This window comes from Mustela nigripes, chromosome 2, assembly GCF_022355385.1.
Source record: "Mustela nigripes isolate SB6536 chromosome 2, MUSNIG.SB6536, whole genome shotgun sequence".
Classification (NCBI taxonomy): domain Eukaryota; kingdom Metazoa; phylum Chordata; class Mammalia; order Carnivora; family Mustelidae; genus Mustela; species Mustela nigripes.
Window position 1 is genome coordinate 60,992,197 of NC_081558.1, and position 20,785 is coordinate 61,012,981.

The 20,785-nt window shown below is 42.6% G+C and overlaps 1 protein-coding gene across 13 annotated transcripts in view; it reads right to left on the reverse strand.

The window, feature by feature from the left end:
• Nucleotides 1–20,785, reverse strand: part of LOC132011641 (cytosolic 10-formyltetrahydrofolate dehydrogenase-like) — a 123,503-nt gene that overhangs the window by 73,239 nt on the left and 29,479 nt on the right. The window contains exons 5-6 of one of the 13 annotated variants that reach the window (XR_009402425.1): nucleotides 6,335–6,483; nucleotides 4,959–5,200 (exon numbers count right to left, since the gene is read on the reverse strand). The exons of 8 other annotated variants lie outside the window; for them this stretch is intronic. The gene's annotated coding sequence lies outside the window, so the exon portion shown is untranslated. 4 more of the 13 variants (XM_059390497.1, XM_059390506.1, XM_059390499.1 and 1 more) reach the window with 4 other exon arrangements.

A 20,785-nucleotide genomic window follows, 5' to 3' on the forward strand; every position in this document is an offset into this window, starting at 1 on the left:
GAAAAACAATCTGAGGGTTTTGAAGGGGCGGGGGGGTGGGAGGTCGGGGTACCAGGTGGTCGGTGTTATAGAGGGCACGGATTGCATGGAGCACTGGGTGTGGCACAAAGATAATGAATACTGTTATGCTGAAAATAAATAAAAAATAAATTTAAAAAAAAGAAAGAAATATTCCCAAGCAGCTGCCGAAACTCCCTTTGTTTCAGGGAAGTTCCTGTCTTCTCTGGCCCAATGTGGACTGCCTAGCCCCTCCCCCCTTGCTGGCAGGGAAAGCATGGCATCTGAAGTGGAGTGGGCCCAGGTGGAACATGAAATCTGTTAGCAAAGAGATGACTAAACTGATGGTTAATTGTCTGTCTCAGGGCTTTAATGGGTAATTGTTAAAGTAGCTTTCAACGTCTTTGGTAACTTGAAACTTTGAACCAAATGGGATAAAATACTAGAGTGCTGGTTGCTGAAACTGGGTTTACACTTTTAAAATCTGTTGGTAGACATGTTTTGTGCTTAACTGATTCATAAATTTGCCTTCTAAGAATTCTGTTGTAACAGTTCACAATTGGTTAATACTTAGTCTTCACTAGAGATTGAGATGTTTCTAAGAAAATGTAAATGGTTTTCTCTTTGCCTGCCCAGAATTGTAAATGAGATCTCTTTGACTCATTGACTCATAGCCTTTGACTAAGGCTTTTCCTTGATATGCTAAGTTACTCAGGAAGTACTTCTAAACCAATGATAAATCTTGGGTTACATTTGGGTAAATGCTGTAACTGCTCTAGAGGTTCTATACATTTCCTAAAGTTTTAATGTTTTGATAGTGTCATCACTTGATATTTAACCATATCTATTCTGAGTTCTTGTCACTTGTAATTATTTTAATTCTCTTGTAAAATGACTTCCGCCTTAAAGGAAATTCATATGGGAGACTTTCAGGACAAATACAGGTCTTTGATATGTTGAAATCCTGAAACTGAAATGGGTAAGAATGTCCAGAAGTAAAAGCTGCATTCAGACTAAACCAGAATTAGCAACATGGGATTAGATGAACTGAAAGATTATAATGTTTTGTCTCTTGATGTTTTGTCTTATTTTAAGCATTACTGGTTCTGTAATGTTTGCTCTTCCAGAGTAGAGAAACTTTTTCTCAAGTTATCTGTAACTTACAGAGATGTAAAAGTATTCATTTGTAAACAAATCAAGGCATTCAACTTTTCTCTCTATCTGAACCCTCTGAAACCAAAATGTCTCAGAGCAAGTATTCTTTCTTCCATGGCAATCAGTCATTTGCATAAGTTCAATAAGAATCTGTTCTCCTTGCAACAGGACACCATTGGAAACACTGGTTATTTCACCAAGGCTTTGACTGGAATGTCATATTTGAAAAGAACTCAGATATGATCAGACAGCTTAAAAGAACTAAGGTTGACTTTATAAAACCTGGAGCCGTAAAGCCCTTTGGAACTGTTGGCCTGATACCTTGCTTACAGAATTTCCAAGAGCCTCACTAGGTGAGTAAAGAATGTCACTTCCTGGCAGGTGTAGGAACCTCAGGAAGAGGAATTCGCCCAAATCAACAGGTATTACAGGCATGTCTGATGGCAAGTATGTGGCTTCTGGCCCAGAGAGGCTACTAAAAGTTCAACCTAGAGATTCCTTATAAGAAGTTCCAGAAAAGCAGATTCTAAAAGATCTATATGATCACTCACTGTTCTTGCTGAGCTTATGTAAATAAGGAGGCCAAGTTTGTTAAAACTGGATTTGTTTTTCAAATAAATTAGTCCAGATTTGGCGACCTCTGGAAATGAGGGTTATTTTAGAGAGAAAAATTGTGTTTTAATAACACACCTTTATGGATGCTAAATTCTAGATTTGGTTGTCTTTAAATGTTTGTTTACCTAAGCTAGACAACTTGAGGTAAACTTCAGAGAAGTTGCACAATAGCTCGTTTAGATGATCTTGCTTTTGCCAGTCAGTCAGTCTCTTGGAGGAGGAAAGTTCAGACAATTGAAGGATTTGAAGGGAAGGATCTGACTGAGTTAGTGGAAATAGCCGCTGAGGACTATGAGTCATGATTGCAGGGGCTGAGAGCTCTCTTACAAACTCTGCAGGAAAAAGGGCATCAGGTGTCAGCAAAGAAAGCACAGCTTTCTCAGAGCACACCACTTATTTAGGCTTTGATCTCCACGAGGGAGTTTCTTGGGATGGTGGGCTACTACTGTAGGCTGTGGATACCGCAGTTGACAGAGATGGCCTGACCTCTCTACAAACTGACTAAGGGAGGACTCACTATGCAATGGGTAAAAGGCAGTCTCTTCAACAAATGGTGCTGGGAAAATTAGACAGCTATGTACAGAAGAATGTAACTCGACCATTCTCTTACATCATACACAAAGATAAACTCAAAATGGATGAAAGACCTCAATAAGAGACAGCAATCCACCCAAATCCTAGAGGAGAACACAGGCAGTAACCTCTTCAACATCAGCCACGGCAAATTCTTTCAAGACACATCTCCAAAGGCAAGGGAAACAAAAGCAAAAATGAACCTTTGGGACTTCATCAAGATCAAAAGCTTCTGCACAGCAAACAAAACAGTCAACAATGCGAAAGGCAACCCACAGAATAAAAGAAGATATTTGCAAATAATACTACAGATAAAGGGCTGGTATCTAATATCTACAAAGAACTTCTCAAACCCAACACCCAAAAAACTAATCAAGTCAAAAAATGAGCAGAGGACATGAACAGACATTTCTCCAAAGACATATGAATGGCAAAGAGACATCTGAAAAAGTATTCATCATCATTGGCATCAGGGAAATTCAATCAAAACCACATTGGGATACCACCTTACACCAGTTAGAACAGAAAAAATTGACAAGAATCAACAAATGTTGGAGAGGATGTGGAGAAAGGGGAACTGTCTTGCACTGTTGGTGGGGTTGCAAGCTTGTACAGTGACTTTGGAAAACAGTGTGGAGTTTCCTCATAAATTTAAAAATAGAGCTACTCTATGTCCCAGCAATGGCACTACTGGACCCCAAAGATACAGATGTAGTGAAAAGATATAGATGTAGTGAAAAGAAGGACCATATGCCCCCAATGTTCATAGCAGCAATGCCCATAATAGCCAAACTGTGGAAGAAGCCCAAGATGTCCTGCAACAGACAAATGGATAAAGAAGATATTGTTAATACATACAATGGACTATTACTCAGCCATCTGCAGGGATGAATACCCAACATTAGCAACAACATGGATGGACCTGGAGGAGATTATGCTAAGTGAAAAAAGTCAAACAGAGAAATGGAATGTAAAGAATAGCATGGAGGACATTAGGAGAAAGAAGGGAAAAATGAGGGTGGGGGGAAATCAGAGGGGGAGATGAACCATGAGAGACTATAAATTATGGGAATCAAACTGAGGGTTTTAGAAAGGAAGAGGGTAGGGGGATGTGTGAGGCCAGTGATGGGTATTAAGGAGGGCACATATTGCATGGAGCACAGGGTGTTATATGCAAGCAATGAATCATGGAACACTACATCAAAAACTAATGTACTCTATGGTCACTAACATAACGTAATAAAAAATACATTAAAAAATAAAATTATTATGATGAGTTAGTAAGAAACAAGACATAGGGGAGACTGGGCAGTTCAGTCAGTTGAGCATCTGACTCTTGATTTTGACTCCAGTCATAGTCTTGGGATCATGTGATTGAGCTCTGTACTCAGCATACTGTCTGCTTGAGATTCTTTCTCTCCTTCTGCCACTCCCCCAACTTGTGCGCTAAATAAATAAATACAGTAAATTTTTAAAAGAAAAAAAGAAACAGGAAGTAAATACTTATTTTAAAAAGTGAGGGCATGGGGCGCCTGAGTGACTCAGTCATTAATGGTCTGCCTTCAGCTCAGGTCATGATCCCAGGGTGGGAAGAGCTCCACACCAGGCTCCCTGCTCAGCAGGAAGTCTGCTTCTCCCTCTCCCACTCACCCCACTTGTGTTCCCTCTCTCGCTATGTCTCTGTCTGTCAAATAAACAAGTAAAATCTTAAAAAAAAAAAATGAGGGCATTCTGGAGCAGTGGTTCTCAAACAGGAGAATGTATCAGATCAACATGGAGAGCTTATTAATCCTACACAACCAAGCTCTACCCCAAGACAGCCTGATCTTGCAGGCCTAAGGGAGGGCAGGTTAACAACTTGCATTTCTAACAAACTTTGCTGTAATGTTAATGCTTCTATGCTGGAGAGCACAGTTTGAGAAACAGACACTAGAGAAACACCAGAGATTTTGTTACTTATAGACCCCAAGTCTCATGGTGGCATAAAATATCTTTAAGGACACAAAGGCCAAGTATAATATAATGTATATTTTATTTTATACTTCTCTGACCATTAAACTCTAAACAGAAGTTTCACATAAATGTAAAAAGAAGAAAAGGAGAACAAAATCAACAAAATTAAATACTGGGAGCAGATGAAGGGTATGCAAGAAGGGGCTGTCTTGGGGAGGGCTGTGCATTTGCAGGCAAACCAGCAGAATGGCTTGGACCTGGTGAAGACTGTGCTTAAGCCACAGCTTAGTCCTGGGGCTTGGGCATAGAAGGCATCTCATTCCTGCTTCTCCCCAGTCCAGGCTGCATGGGCACAGAAGAATGCCAGCATATCTCCCATGTCCCCTGTTCCTTCAGCATCTTCAGGCCAGAGTCCCCTGTTCTCTACACACACCTCCATACTCATTTGCACTCATCAAGCTCACGGTTGTATGTGGAGGAATGTGCAGTCACATTAACGCACAAACAATGTTTCTGATTTCAGTCTTCCCTCACCTCCAGAGTCAAGTGTGTTAATGTCCTTAGCAGACTGACAAAGGGCCACTGCAGAGGCAGGTGTCAACCATCCTTCCAGAGGACCCAGGCAGGAAGACACTGCATTCTGTACCCTGCTGGTATGAAGGAAAACTCCACTGAGCAACTGAGGCTGCCTGGACTCATGAGGGAGGCCCAGATGCTGGTTCTGAGAAGCATCCAGCCTTGCTTCACTGCTCACTAACCAGCTGATAAGAAAGCAGAAATTCAGAAGGCCAGTCCCTAGGAGGTCCCCCAACTCTGTGAGATAGGGGATGCAGTGGTTGTCTGGATCCAGGGTCTGGTGCCATGTCAGCTGAACCACTACTTCTGCCAGGTACAGTAGAATTGTCACCTGGCATAAGGGCAAGCAGACACAAAATATTACAACCAAGTCAGAAAGCCAAGTGTCACCAAGAAACTAGCAAATTTCAAAGGCAGATACCAAGGTGGACATGTCCACTCCTAGGAGTCTCCTTCCTCCAGCTTTTCTTGGGGTCAATGCCCAGCTCTGAGCTCATGCCGAGGCAGGAAGTCCACACTTACCTATACTTGCCTAGCCTCCTTCTCTGTGGTCAGGCCTGCTCCTGGCAAACTGAGGTGCCAGACAGACCATCTCAGCTACAGCAGCTCCTTGCACGGTCTTTGGAAACTCAAGACATAGGTCTTATTGGGACTTTAGTTTGGATTTGCTGGAGGTCCTTGTATGGGCAGCTTTGGAGAGTAAGCCTTTCCTGAAAGTGCCACAGGGTAGTGAGCACAGTCCTGGCCTCATTTCAGGGCTCCTCAGTCCCCTGTCCCAGGCAGACTCCAGCCCCTTCCTTGCTCCTGCTCAAAACACTGCCTCAGAGTGTCCCAGCTCAGTCTTCAGGGTCAGGGACATGCAATTGCAAATGCCCTAACTCAGGGAGATTCGAACATGTGAGTTCCTCATTGTAGCACTCCCATCCTAGAATTGTCCATCAGTGCCCACAGTTCTCTCTGCCAACAACCTGGGCCCACATGTCCCTATCATCATCCAGTCCTGACTGAAGTCCATGCACTCCAGCAAGGGGCTGGTCTCTGCCCACCCTTTCCGTGATGGATGGTGTGTATGGCCCAGTTCCCCAGCTGGACCCACTCATCAACCTGCTTCTTGGAAACTTGCCGCCACTTCAGGACCATCCTCTGATCCTCTGCTGAGGAATGTGCAGTGTTCTATACGTGGAATGGATAGTGCCCTGTGGGCGGTGTACCCTATGAAGTGTGCAGGGTAGCATGTGCTGTGTGGAATGTGCAGGGGGAAGTGTGTAGTAGAGTGTGGAGTGGCCTCTCTGTCTGGATCATGCCTTTGTGCTTGAACAAGTTGACTCTTGGAAGATGGGGGCTGTACCCTGCCATGTCCAGGAAACCCCGACCTTATCTCTGCAGCATCTTTCCCAGGACAGGGAGACAAATCTTGCTGGCTAACCACTGAGTGCTGTTTTGGTACTGCTATAACCATCCTTACCTGGGTCAGACTTGCTAGCAGATAGAACACCACAAAGATCTTATTGTTTGGGACCAAATGGCTTTCCACCAAGCAGATGATGTAGAAGAAAATAAGATGGCCCAGGACCACCAGAAAGAGTAGGACTCAAACTGATAAGGAATTAATTTCTGGAAAAAAATAAAACCAAGGAGATTGTGTGACCTGCTGGGCAACAGAGGCCACCTTGGCATGTGACAGTCTCCAGTGAGGCTTCCACATTATTTATCTATTACATGAGTGTTTGCTAAGCACCTACTATGTGGCAGGCATGTTCTTGTATACAGGGATATGGGGATATACTCCTGTCCCTTCCCTCATGGATCTGACATTTTAAGGAAGAGAAAAAAATAAAACCAGAATCGAGTAGCAGAAACAAATAAACAAGAAAAGTCCAGTGCTAGGATAAAAATGAACCAGGATAATGTGGTAGAGAACAAAGTGTATATTAGTAGGATGAATACTGGGGAATTAGAAGCCCTCGAAAGAAGATGACATCTTGGCTGAGATATGAATTCGAAGAGGACTCTGGGGAGATGGCAGAGGAACGAGAACATGCAAGGGGCTGAAGGTCGAAGAGAGCTCTGGAATGTGCATGAAGGGAGGCTCAGCATGTGGAATTAGTAATCCAGGGAAGGGTGGCACACTCATGGGGGCCTCAGGCAGCCCCTTCCTCACGCTAAGCCTCTGAGACACATTCAGCACATTCTCTTTTTTGCTTCAGTACTCTTAAGAATTTGAAACTCTGCAAAAAGTGTGACTTCCCTGCCCCAACCACACACACTTTTAGAAACTGTAAGTGTGAATGCAACTGACTTCTCAAACAGAAACAGATTCAATAAAAAGTCTCCATTCGCCTCTGAGTTAATATAGTTCATCAAACTTACAAGAAAGAGGAGGAACAATCATACAGCTTAGAAGCTAAAAATACTACCATAAAATAATAGGTAGAAAGAGGATGAGAAAACTCAAGAGCTCCAAAATCTGCTATTCATGATGAAAAATTGGACACAATATGTAAAGATTCCTTGGGGGGGGGGGAAGCAGAGAGGAGGAGGGGTGAGATGGCAGAGAAGTAGGAGACCCTGCTTCAACCAGTCCTCTAAAGTGAGCTAAATATCTACCAGAACACTCTGAACGCCCATGAAATCAGCCTGAGATGTAAGATTATACACTTCTGGATCTCTGTGGGGGCAGAAGACATCAGTGGAGATGTAAAGCCGAGTGGGAATGCTCAGACTGATATCGGAGGACAAACAGAAGGGGGAGGGAGTCACCAGAAGTGACCCATTGGGAAATATTACCCAAATACGAAAAGTGTCCTGAGGTTGGGGAGCAGCATGAACTTGGAGCCTGGTTAAAAGCACTCAAAAAGAGCAAAAGAGCTTAAGGGGCAACTGGTGGAAACGGGTGGTCACAGGCACGGGCCTAAACCCACAACCCAGGATGGTGGTGCCACTGCCAATGACCTCCTATACCAGAGAGAGGGCATGGAGCCTCTAGTTCTTGATCCCTAAGCCCGAAGCTTTCTGCTGCTTGCAGCACTGCTTGGCTGGGCACACTCCCGCCCATGTGTGAGAAAGTCTGGTATTTGTACCAGCTGGAGCTCTCTTGAACCACAGTCTTTTGCACTTTGTGCACACTGAGCAGCCAGGATCCAAGTGCACTCCCTGCCCCCACCTGAAAGAGCTTGGTGTGTGTACTAGCTGGAGGAGACCGGCTGAGGATCTGGACAGAACCCTGGGTTCTGAGAGAAAGGGTTCCTGCCTGACCAGAGATTGGTTTAGCCTTCCATGACCTGTACACCCTGCATGGGCCTGGACCCCAAACAGCAGATCAGCAAAGGCAGCAACTGGAAGCAGGCTCCCTTGACCACTACCAGTTTTAGTGGCACGGGGGGTGCACAAAAAAGCAGGTGCCTTGGGCAACCACTGAGACAATGGCTGGGGGTGCACACCATCTGTGGGAGATTGCCCTGTTCAGTGGAGTTTACAGAGGGGAGTCTGTGTGTTCTGGACCACCCAAAGGCGAGCAGACTGAGGCTTCTCTCTCTGAGGGGGAGGTCTGGGTACAGTTTGCTTTCCCCTAAGCCTGAGAAAAGCAAAAAGCCACAAAAAGTCTTCAAAGAACAAAAACCCCCAGAGAACAAAAGCCTGAAAAAACGGTTTCCACAGAGCCCAGCCCCTAGATAAGGAGCAGGATGATTCAACCCAAGCAAGACTGACTGAAGAACAACGTGGCAGGCCCCTCCCCCAGATGGCAAGTCAAAAGAACAAGAGGACAACCATGACAGGTCCCCATAAAACTGTAAAACCCCAACATCAGGGAAAACAACATATTAAGCTCACAGGTATTGACCTAAAAACCTGTATATTTTATAGATACAACTATTCTTTTTTTTTTTAAGATTTTATTTATTTATTTGACAGAGAGAGATCACAGTAGGAGAGAGGAAGGGAAGAGATCACAGAGAGAGAGAGGAAGGGAAGCAGGCCCCCTGCTGAGCAGAGAGCCCGATGTGGGACTCGATCCCAGGACCCGGAGATCATGACCCGAGCCGAAGGCAGCGGCTTAACCCACTGAGCCACCCAGGCGCCCCTAGATACAACTATTTATTTAAATTCATACTCATGATTCTTGTTTTTTTTAATTTTTAAATTTTTACATCTTATCACTACAACTAGAGGTTTAATGCAACATATTCCATAATAACATTTTAACTGGAACTTTATTCACACATATACTTCTGTTTTTCTTTTTCCTTTTTTAAAAATATACATACAGATATAAGCTTCAAGATATCTCTCTTTCCCTAATCAATACTACCCCTATATATAAACCAATTTTAATCTCCCTTTATCTCTGGAAATTTGAGTCCCTTAACAAAGATACCAAGATATACTCAGGAAGAACAAAATAAACTTTCTCGCCCACATCGAGGATTTATAACCATCCTCCCAATTTCTTCTTCTGTTAGTATTTCTGTGCATTTGTTTTTGTTCTGGTATTATATAAATCTTATCTTTGGGGTTCATTTTGGCTAGGTTCTTTTTTTTTTTCTTGTCATTCACTTTTGTCAGCCTTTCTGTTTGCCGTTTTTGTTAATATACCTTATAAATCTTACTTTGGGGGCTCATTCTGTCTGGGTTCTCTCTTTTGTCTCTTTCTATTTTTCTTTTCTCTTTCTTTTTTGTGGTGACTTCCAATTGCTCCAAAACGTTCCAGGGTGCACCTTGCCTGGATCATGGTTGATATATTCAGCTATACATCCCCCCAACCACTTCTCAGCAAAATGACTTGGGGGAGGAACACCCAACAGAGGAAAAATTCAGAGACCGTGTCCTCTCCATCAGAACTATTGGATATGAACATAAACACAAGGTCAGAAATGGAGTTCAGAGTTACAATTATCTAGGCAATGACTAGGTTGGAGAAAACAATTAGTGACAACATAAAATCTCTAAGGGCGGAATTGAGAGCCTCCCAGGCAGATGTTAAAAATGCTATCAATGAGATACAGTCTAAAATAAACAGTCTAACAACTAGGGTAACCAAGGCAGAAGATAGAATTAGTGATCTAGACAACAAAATGAGAGAGGAAAAGGATCAGGGGGAGGCATGGAAGAAACAGCTTAAAAGCCATAAAAACAAAATTAGGGAAATAAATGATGCTATGAAATGTTCCAAAGTCAGAATTATTGGGATCTCTGAGGGAATGGAAAAAGAGAGAAGACTAGAAGATATAATTGAATGAATTCTGCAGGAAAATTTTCCCAGTCTGGGGAACAGAACAAGCGTTTGGGTCCTAGAGGCAGAGGGAACACCCAACAAGTTCAACAAATCTAGAACAACCTCAAGGCACTTAATTGTGAAACTCATAAATCATAATTTTAGACAAGAGGTTCTGAGGGAAGCTACTTGAAAGAGATTCCTTATGTACAGAGGATGGTCCATCAGAATAATGTCAGACCTGTCCCCAGAAACCTGGCAAGTCAGAGAGGGCTGGAAAGACATATTCAGGGTACTAAATCAGAAGAACATGCAGCCAGGAAGACTTTATCCAGCAAGACTGACATTCAAAATGGATGGAGAGATAAAGAGCATCCAAGACCTGCAAGATTTAAAAGAGTATGTGACCACCAAGCCCCCACTACAAGAAACATTAAGGAAGGTTCTAAAAAAGAAGAAAGATTGGGGCACCTGGGTGGCTCAGTGGGTTAAAGCCTCTGCCTTTGGCTCAGGTCATGATCCCAGGGTCTTGGGATCAAGCCCCGCATCAGGCTCTCTGCTCAGTGGGGAGCCTGTTTCCCTTCCTCTCACTGCCTGCCTCTTGTGATCTCTGACAGAACCCTGGGTTCTGAGAGAACCCTGCCTGACCAGAGATTGGTTTAGCCTTTTCATTTCCATGAAATCTTTTTTAAAAAATAAATAAATAAAAAAGAAGAAAGAACCCAAGAGTGACAAAAAACAGAAATGTATAGAGACAATCTATACAAACAAGGACTTCACAGGCTGCATGATGTCAATAAAAACGTATCTTTCATAATCATTCTCAATGTGAAGAGCCTAAATGCTCCCATAAAATGCTACAGGGTTGCAGATTAGATAAAATGAGAGGACCATCCATATGCTGTCTACAAGAGACATATTTGGAACATAAAGATACATCCAGATTGAACATGAAGGAATGGAGGAATATCTTTCATGCCAACGGGCCTCAAAAGAAAGCTGGGATAGCAATTCACATATCAGATATATTGGATTTTAAACTAAAGGCTGTAGTCAGAGATAAAGAAGGACAATACATCATTCTTATTTTTATTTATACTTTATTTTATTTTTTCAGTGTTCCAAGATTCATTGTTTATGCATCACACCTAGTGCTCCATGCAATACATGTCCTCCTTAATAACCACCACCAGGTTCACCCATGCCCCACCACCCTCCCCTCCATATCCTTCAGTTTGTTTCTCAGAGTCCACAGTCTCTCATGGTTCATCTCTCCCTCCAAATTCCACCAATTCCCTTCTCCTCTCCTTCTTTGAATGTCCTCTGTGTTATTCCTTATGCTCCACACATAAGTGAGACTCTATGATAATTGACTCCCTCTGCTTGACTTATTTTACCCAGCATAACACTACATCATTCTTAAAGGGTTTATCCACCAAGAAGATCTAACAATTGTAAGTATTTATGCCTCCTATATGGGAGCAGCTAACCACATGAGCCAACTGTTCATCAAAATCAAGTCATATTGATATGAATATGATAATAGTAGGGGATTGTAATATGCCACTCTCATTAATAGATTATTCAAACAGAAAATCAATAAAGAAACAAGAGCATTTAATTACACATTGGACAAGATGGACATCATACATATATACAGAACATTCCTCCCTAGAACTACAGAATACTCATTATTCTCCAGTGCACATGGAGCTTTCTCCAGAATAGACCATATACCATGCCACAAATCAGGGCTCAAGTGATACCAAAAGATTGAGATTATTCTCTGCAATTATTCTCAGACCACCATGTTTGAAACTGGAACTCAACCACAAGAAAAAGTTTGGAACCAATTCAAACACTTGGAAGCTACAGACCATCCTACTCAAGAATGTTTGGATCAACAAGGAAATCAAAAAAAGAACTTAAACAATTCATGGAAACAATGAGAATGAAGACACATCAGTCCAAAGCCTATAAGATATGGCAAAGGTGGTCCTAGAGGGGAAATACATAGCCATCCAAACCTCAGTCAAAAAAAAAAAAAGAAAGAAAGAAAAGAAAAAAGAAAAATCTCAAATATACCAGCTCTCTTTACACTTTAAAGAACTGGAAAATCAACAAGTTAAGCCAACCCCACACATAACTAGGGAAAGAATCAAGACTAGAGCAGAGTTCAATGAGATAAAAACTAGTGATATAGTAGACACATGAACAAAATGAGAAGCTGATCCTTTGAATGAATAAGTAAGATCGATAAACGACTGGTGAAACTAATCCAAAATAAAAGACAGAGGTCCCAAATTAATAAAATTATGAATGAAAGGGGGAGATCATGACTAACACCAAGGAAATAGAAAGAATCATAGCCTTTATTATTATCAACAGTTGTATGCCAATAAGTTAAGCAACCTAGCAGAAATCGATGCATTCCTGGAAACCTATAAACTTTCAAGACTGATTCAGGAAAAAATTGACAACCTGAATAGATCAATATCTAGTAACAAGATTGAAGCAGTGATCAAAAACTTCCCAAAAAATAAGAGCCCAGGACCTGATGGTTTCCCTGGGAATTTTATCAAACATTCAAAGAAGAAATAATACCTATTGTTCTGAAGCTGTTTCAAAAAATAGAGACAGAATGGAAATTACCACATTCTTTCTATAAAGCCACCATTCCCCTGATCCTCAAACCAAGCAAAGACCCCACTAAAAAGGAGAATTTCAGACCAATATCCCTGATTAATACGGATGCCAAGATTCTCAACAAGATCCTAGCTAATAGGATCCAACAGTACATTAAAAAGATTATCCACCCTGACCAGGTGGAATTTATCCCTGGGATGCAAGGATGGTTCAACATTCACAAATCAATCAATGTGATAGAACAAATCAATGAGAAGAGAGAAGAACCATATTGTCCTCTCTGATTGATGTAGAAAAAGCATTTGACAAGATACAGCATCCATACCTGATTAAAACTCTTCAAAGTATAGAGATAGAATATTCCTCAAACTCATAAAATCTGTCTATGAAAAACCCAAAATGAGTATCATTCTCAATGGGAAAAAGCTGACAGCCTTCCCACTTTGATTGGGAACATGACAAGGATGCCCACTCTCACCACTCTTGTTGAAGATAGTATTTGAAGTCCTACCAACATCAATTATACAACAAAAAGAAATAAATGTATTGATATTGACAAAGAAGAAGTCAAACTCTATCTCTTCACACGTGACATGATACTTTATATGGAAAACCCAAAAGCCTCCAGCCCCAAACTACTAGAACTCATACAGTTATTCAGTATGTGGCAGGATACAAAATCAATGCACAGAAATCAGTTGCTATCTTATATGCTAACAATGAAAATATAGAAACAGAAATGAGAGAATCGATTCCATTTACGATAGCACCAAGAACCATAAGATACCTGGGAATAAACCTAACCAAAGAGGTAAAGGGACTGTACTCGAGGAACTACAGAACACTCATGAAAGAAATTGAAGAAGGCACAAAAAGGTGGAAGAGAATTCCATGCTCAAGGATCTGAAGAAGAAATATTGTAAAAATGTGTATACTGGCTGAAGCAATCTATACTTTCAATGCCAACCCAAATAAAATTCCACTGACATTTTTCAAAGTGCTGGAACTAACAATCCTAAAATTTGTATGGAAATAGAAGAGACCCCGAATTGCTAAGGAAATGTTGAAATAGAAAAACAAAACTGGGGCATCACATTGCCTGATCCAAGCTTTACTACAAAGCTGTGATCACCAAGACAGCCTGCAAAAACAGACACAAAGTCCAATGGATCAGAGTAGAGAGCCCAGATATGGACCCACAACTCTATGGTCAACTAAGCTTTGATGAAGCAGGAAAAAATATCCAGTGGAAAAAAGACAGTCTTTTCAATAAATAGTGCCGGGAAAATTGGAAAACTGAATATAGAAGAATGAAACTTAGCCATTCTCTTACATGAATCACAAAGATAAACCCAAAATGGATAAAAAGACCTCAACATCAGGCAGAAATCTGTCAGAATCCTAGGGGAGAACACAGGCAGTAACGTCTTTGACACTGGCCACAGCAACGTTTTTCAAGATATGTCTCAAAGGCAAAGGAAACAGAAGCAGAAATGAACACTTTGGGACTTCATCAAGATCAAAATCTTCTGCACAGCAAAGAAAACAGTCTACAAAACAAAGAGGCAACCCATGGAATGGGAGAAGATATTCACAAATGACACTACAGACAAAGGGTTGATATCCAAGATCTATAAAGAACTCCACAAACTCAACCCCCAAAAAAACACATAATCAGATTTAAAAAAAAAAAAATGGGCAGAAGACAAGAACAGACACTTCACCAAAGAAGACATACAGTTGGCTAACAGACACATGAAAAAATGTTCATTCATCATTAACCACCAGGAAGATTCAAATACATTGCGGTATCAACCTTACACAAGTTAGAATTGCCAAAATTAACAAGACAGGAAACAACAAGTATTGGAGAGGATGTGGAGAAAGGGGAACCCTCTAACACTGTTGGGAATGCAAGTTTGTGCAGCCACTTTGGAAAACAGTGTGGAGATTCCCTAAGAAATGAAAAATAGAGCTACCCTATGACCCTGCAATTGCACTACTGGGTATTTTCCCCATGGATACTGATGTAGTGAAAAGGTCCATCTGTATCCCAATGTTTATAGCAACGATGGCCACAGTCACAAACATCTGGAAAGAGCCAAGATGACTTTCATCAGATGAATGGATAAAGAAGATATGGTCCATATATACAACGGAGTATTATGCCTCCATCAGAAAGGATGAATACCCAATTTTTGTATCAACATGAATAGGACTGGAGGAGATTATACTGAGTGAAATAAGTCAAGGAGAGGGAGTCAATGCTTATACGGTTTCACTTACTTGTGAAGCAGAAGGAATAACATGGAGGACATTGGGTGAAGGAGAGAAGTGAGCTGGAGGAAATCGGAGGGGGAGACGAACCATGAGAGACTGTGGACTCTGAGAAACAAACTGAGCCTTTTGCGGAGGAAGGGGCTGAGGGGTTGGGAGAGCCTCATGGTGGGTATTAAGAAAGGCACATATTGCATGGAGCACCCGGTGTGCTGCAAAAAGAATGAATCTTGGAACACTGAAAAAAATAAAAATTTTTTAAAAATTACAGTTTAGCGGGGCGCCTGGGTGGCTCAGTGGGTTAAGCCGCTGCCTTCGGCTCAGGTCATGATCTCAGGGTCCTGGGATCGAGCCCCGCGTCGGGCTCTCTGCTCAGCAGGGAGCCTGCTTCCCTCTCTCTCTCTCTCTCTCTGCCTGCCTCTCCATCTGCTTGTGATTTCTCTCTGTAAAATAAATAAATAAAATCTTTAAAAAAAAAAAATTACAGTTTAGAGAAAGAAGAGAGGGCTGGGTGGGCAAGATAGAAGGGAAGAGTTTATCAAGGAGATAGAGGATAAATTGATCCTTGAAGAATACCTTATTTGTTTTTTGTTTTAAAAAAATTAAAATAGGGGTGCCTGGGTGGCTCAGTCGTTAATCATCTGCCTTCAGCTCAAGTCCTGATCCCAACTTCCTGGGATTAAGCCCCACATGAAGCACCTGCTTGGCAGGAAGCCTGCCTCATCCTCTCCCACTCTCCCTGCCTGTGTTCCTTCTCTCACTGTGTTTCTCTCTGTCAAATACATAAATAAAATCTTTTAAAAATAATAAAATAAATTGAAGTAAAATAAAATAAAGTAAATGGCCACATGGCCTCTGGAAGACACCATATCCACCTGAGATGCATAAAGTGGAGCATGGGTTAGGCCAGAATTGTTTCATCCAGAGGGGGAGGACACCAGGAGTGTGCCACATGTGCAGGTTGGTGGAGATCCGGCTGGTCTGAATGGCCACCAGATTGCCACCAACAGCTGGGAGGAGCAAAAGAATGCCAGTCTCTAAGTTCTGTCTCTTCTTTTAAGTCTATGTCCTCTAGGCACCCTTCCTTGACTGATTCAGCACTGGATCTATCTTTCTTCCCTTCCACTTTACCACAGAACTTGTTTGAGAACAAGTAAAGAACAGGTAAACTAGACACTAGGAATGAGGTATCACCTTGACAGCTATCTCTTATGGTGAAGGAAGGAAGTGTGACTGGCAAAGTAGGATTTTAATATATATTTGTTGGGCAGTGGGAGGGGGTGGGGAGGAAGGATGGAGGGAGGGGAGTGACAGAAAGGTCTGTGGGAGGGGTATCCTGATAAGCCATTCAAGGTCCTAGGAAGTGACAGGAATCAGATTACAGACTGGAACATCCAAGAAAATGAAAGGATCCCCTAAGGAAGGAGATAGAAGAGAAATGAGGGACAGCAGCGAGGAAAGAGGAGCAACAGGCCTGGGGCTTGTTGATGAGGTCCCAGCTTCCACAGGAAGTGGACTGTGCCCAGCCTGCCAGGACCACAGGGCCCAAGCGACAAAAGCCATGCTGAGCAACCTCTGCAGGGCAAGGATCTGGGGCTGACAGAGGATGGGGCCTACCCAAGGCCATCTCCTTTAGAGTCTGGGTGGGCTGCCCCCATTCTATTTCCTCAGTCCCCTGGAGATTAACCCCTCACCGGGAAGATGTGCCCAGTGATCTCCAGAGGGAGAAACCAACTACTCTCGATACAAAGAATGGTCTGTGGGCAGAGGACAGCTGCAGATCTATTTTGCTACACCCACACAATTGACTGACTGACTGATTTTATTACGTTCAATTAGCCACCCTATAGTAGTACATCACTAGTTTTTGATGTAGTGCTCAATGATTCAATAGCTGTGTAGCACTGGGTGTTATGCACATGATTTTTAAAAAAGGAAAATACTCTTTAAAAAGTAACTTGAATTAATTGCCAGCTTCTCCTAACAAGTCCATTGAGGTAAGTCCAGACCTCCAATATTGCCAGGCAGCAACTGGCCGGAGATGAGCAGACCCCACTTACTCCACACCAGGAGCATGCTCTGTAGCATGACATTCCGTGCCACTCCTTACTGCCCAGTTACTGTCACACCTGCTCGACTCATTCAAACTGCTTTCATAGCCCCAGAGGCATCTGAGTTGGTGACATCCAAGGAAATCTTTCCAAATGTTAAACATTGGGACCTGACTTAGCTGCTGCAGTCCTCTAGGTGGTCTGCTCCTGTGTAATAAACTAATACTGGTTGCAAAGCAATTTAATTACTATAGTGTTATACTACATTTTAATACTTGGAAATAAAATTTCACCATTATTATTACTATTAGTGTGCTTTACTCTTTTTCCTATCAAGATTTCCTTGGCTATTCTCACTCGTTTATTTGTCCAGATCAACTTTAAAGTAATATTGTCAGCTGTTCCTGTAACTCCCTTTGGCACACTGAGAGTAACTTCATTAACTTTACAAACGAAAACAAGGAACATTGATAACTTTACAACTTGGCTTGCCCCATTCGGGAACTTCGTATCTCTCTCCAAATTTATATTTCCCTTTGTAAAGTGTTACTGTTTTATTTCTATAGATCCTGAACATTTGAGGCTTCAGTCTGAAGAGGTTTTAAAGTAGTTAATGTTTTAAAAGATATCTCTTTTCTGATTATATTTCACAAAGGATGATTGTTAGTGTGTACAGGAGTATACAGATACATATTTATGTATGTGAATACACATATATATTTTTTAAATTTCATCTAGATATTTTGAAACCAGGTCACTTTATTAAGCTTATTTAGTTTCATAGTTTTCTAGTTGCTTTGCTTAGATCTTTCCAAGACGGCATATATATTGATAGCAAATAATGAGTTTTTCTCCTTCCCAATATGCTAGTCTCTTATTTCCTTTTCTTGGCTTATTACAATATCTAAAACATCCAGAACAATATAGCTAAAATAAAATAATGTAAATAAAACAAAATAAATACAAAATGTAGAAAAATTGTTCTATTTCAAGTCGCACTGAGAGTATTTTTAAAAATCATGAATGTGCGTCGGGTGCCTGGATGGCTCAGTGGGTTAAGCCTCTGCCTTTGGCTCAGGTCATGATCTCCAGGTCCTGGAATCGAGCCCTGCGTTGGGCTCTCTGCTCAGCGGGAAGCCTGCTTCCTCCTGTCTCTCTCTGCCTGCCTCTCTGCCTACTTGTGATCACTCTCTCTCTCTGTCAAATAAATAAATGAAATCTTTTTTAAAAAATCATGAATCTGTGTTGAAAACAAAACTTATCTATAGAGACTAGAGCTGGATCAGGGTTGCTAGGAAGGAGTTGCTGAGAGGCTGGGCTCAGTGCATGAGGAGACATCTCCTGAGGAGATGGAAATGTTTCAGATCTCAATTGGGATGGTACTTACACAGGGACACAGATCTGTCAAAAGTCACTGACCTGCATGTTTAAAATTTGTGAGTTTTTATTTTATTAATTTATATCTTTTTTTTAAGATTTTATTTATTTATTTGACAGAGATCACAAGTAGGCAGAGAAGCAGGCAGAGAGAGGAGGTAGCAGGCTCCCTGCTGAGCAGAGAGCCCAATGCGGGACTTGATCTCAGGACCCTGGGATCATGACATGAGCTGAAGGCAGAGGCTTTAACCCACAGAGCCACCCAGGTGCCCCTTACTAATTTATACCTTAATACAGTGATTTAAACAAAAAATTGGGGTGTTAAGTGCCTTCAAAAGTTCTACTGTGATGATGATGATCGTATTCTCCTTGGACAGATGGCTTCTACCTTCTACCTTCTCCTTGGACAGATGAATTCTACCACTAGTTGTGTTTTCCCTTCATGTTTTATGTATTTTAAACAAATTAGAATGAAGATTTTATCATTGCAGAGAATGTTTAATATGTAGTTAAACACTATGAAATAAAAATGCTAACACGTGAAATGCCACCACAGCAGAGGCGGCAAGAACCACCTTGCAAGGACCACTGACCAATGACATCATACGTGTGCATGTCTGTATCATGTTATCTGCTGCTTAAAACATTTTAATGTCCTTATGGGTCTGTAAGTGATCCAGCCTTACCTGTTGATTCCCTATGACTGCAGTAACAAAGTATCACAAATTTTCTGGCTTAAAACAACAGAAATACATTCTCCTACTGTTCTGGAGGCTGAGTCTGAAATGAGTCTTCTGGGGCAAAACTCAGAGTGCCTCTGGAAGCTCTAGGGAAGAATGTGTTCCTTCACCTTCTCCAGCAGGTGGAGCCACATTTCCTGGCTCTTCCTCCATCTTCCAATCCCATAGCAGAGCATCTTCTCTGCCTTGGCTTCTCTCACCTGGCCTTTTCTTCTGAAACTTCCCTGTCCCTCGTGCTGACACTGAGACCCACCCAGATAATCCAGGATCATCTCCCAGGTCCCTCACAGAATCACACCTGCAAAGACCCTGTCCACATAAGGAACCATGCACAGGCCCAACTGATTATGTTGTGGCTCTTGAGGGGTCACTGTCGGGCTGACCGCCCTTCACCCTCTCTCCCGGCACCCCCTCCCCTCGCCTGCCCTACTCCAGCTACACTGCTCCTCTTTCAGTCTCTTGGCCATACCACACCTCCTCTTGCCACAGGCCGGGTTCACATGCTGGTCACAGGAGGGGAGAGACCAGTCTGCGTAACAGAAGGAGAATGTCAGTTCCCAGGATAGCCAGGAGGGCTGGGACAAGCAACAAGGTGAGGACCGTGTGAGCCACAGAGCCCTGAGTAGAGCCCTCTGCTGATAGAACATTCAAGGAGACATTCTAGAGAACAAAACCCTCCAACAGAGGTGGGTGTCGTGTCTATTGAAACCCTCTCTCTCCTCTCCCAAACCCTCCAGCCAGCCTGTACTGCTCATTACAGCTTCAACGTGAATGTGTGGAGCTTGGCTTGGGGACCCAGAGCAGCACCTGACACCAGGGCTAGAGCAGAAACCAAGGGTACACGGGGTTGGACCTGGCCCTTGCCAGCAGTCCAGCTGCACCGTGGAAAAAGAGTTTGGCAGACTGGGAGGAGTGACCAGGTGGAGCATCGTGATGGAACAGAACCTCACGACACTCATTTCTCCAGAGACCAACCCACCGGCTAACAAGCTATGAGGGGAGCCTGGGAGGTGCCCATGGATCCATCCCTGCCGAGGCAGGTGGCCCAGATGCTCAGTTATTGACTTATAGCTGTGGAGAGTCGTGATGCCAGCGCCATTCCCAGGTTCCCCTTCAGGCCCACCAGGGGTAGCACCAACGTCAATAGATCTTTAACCTCCATAAACATGAGCCAGTGCTGGTGGGGAAAGAGTGGAGATCAATCCAAGTACACATATTGGCACATCTTCAAATTTTCTCCAACAAAGTTGTGGCAAGTTATTTTTCATGAATAAGACTAAGTAGTTTCTTACATGGCTTTAAATTAAATGCAGAATAAGGAAGCCATGAAAATTTCTCAGTACTATTCAGTGAACAGCACTTGTGGCCTCAGGATAGTACCCTTCTTTCTCTGGCCTTCAGCAGCTGGGAAAACTGGGGACCAAGCTGAGGTCCAAGGCTGACTGGCTGGGTCCAGCCTGCAAACACACTGTGTTTAGTGTGGCCCATGTGTTTCTAGCAAAGGGAACAAGTCACCAATTTCAGAGCTAGGAGATTTCTCATGAATGGGAGAGCTGGCGAGACCAGCTGGGACCGAGAAGTGGCCTTGCTCTATTGGGGACAGTGATTCTCAG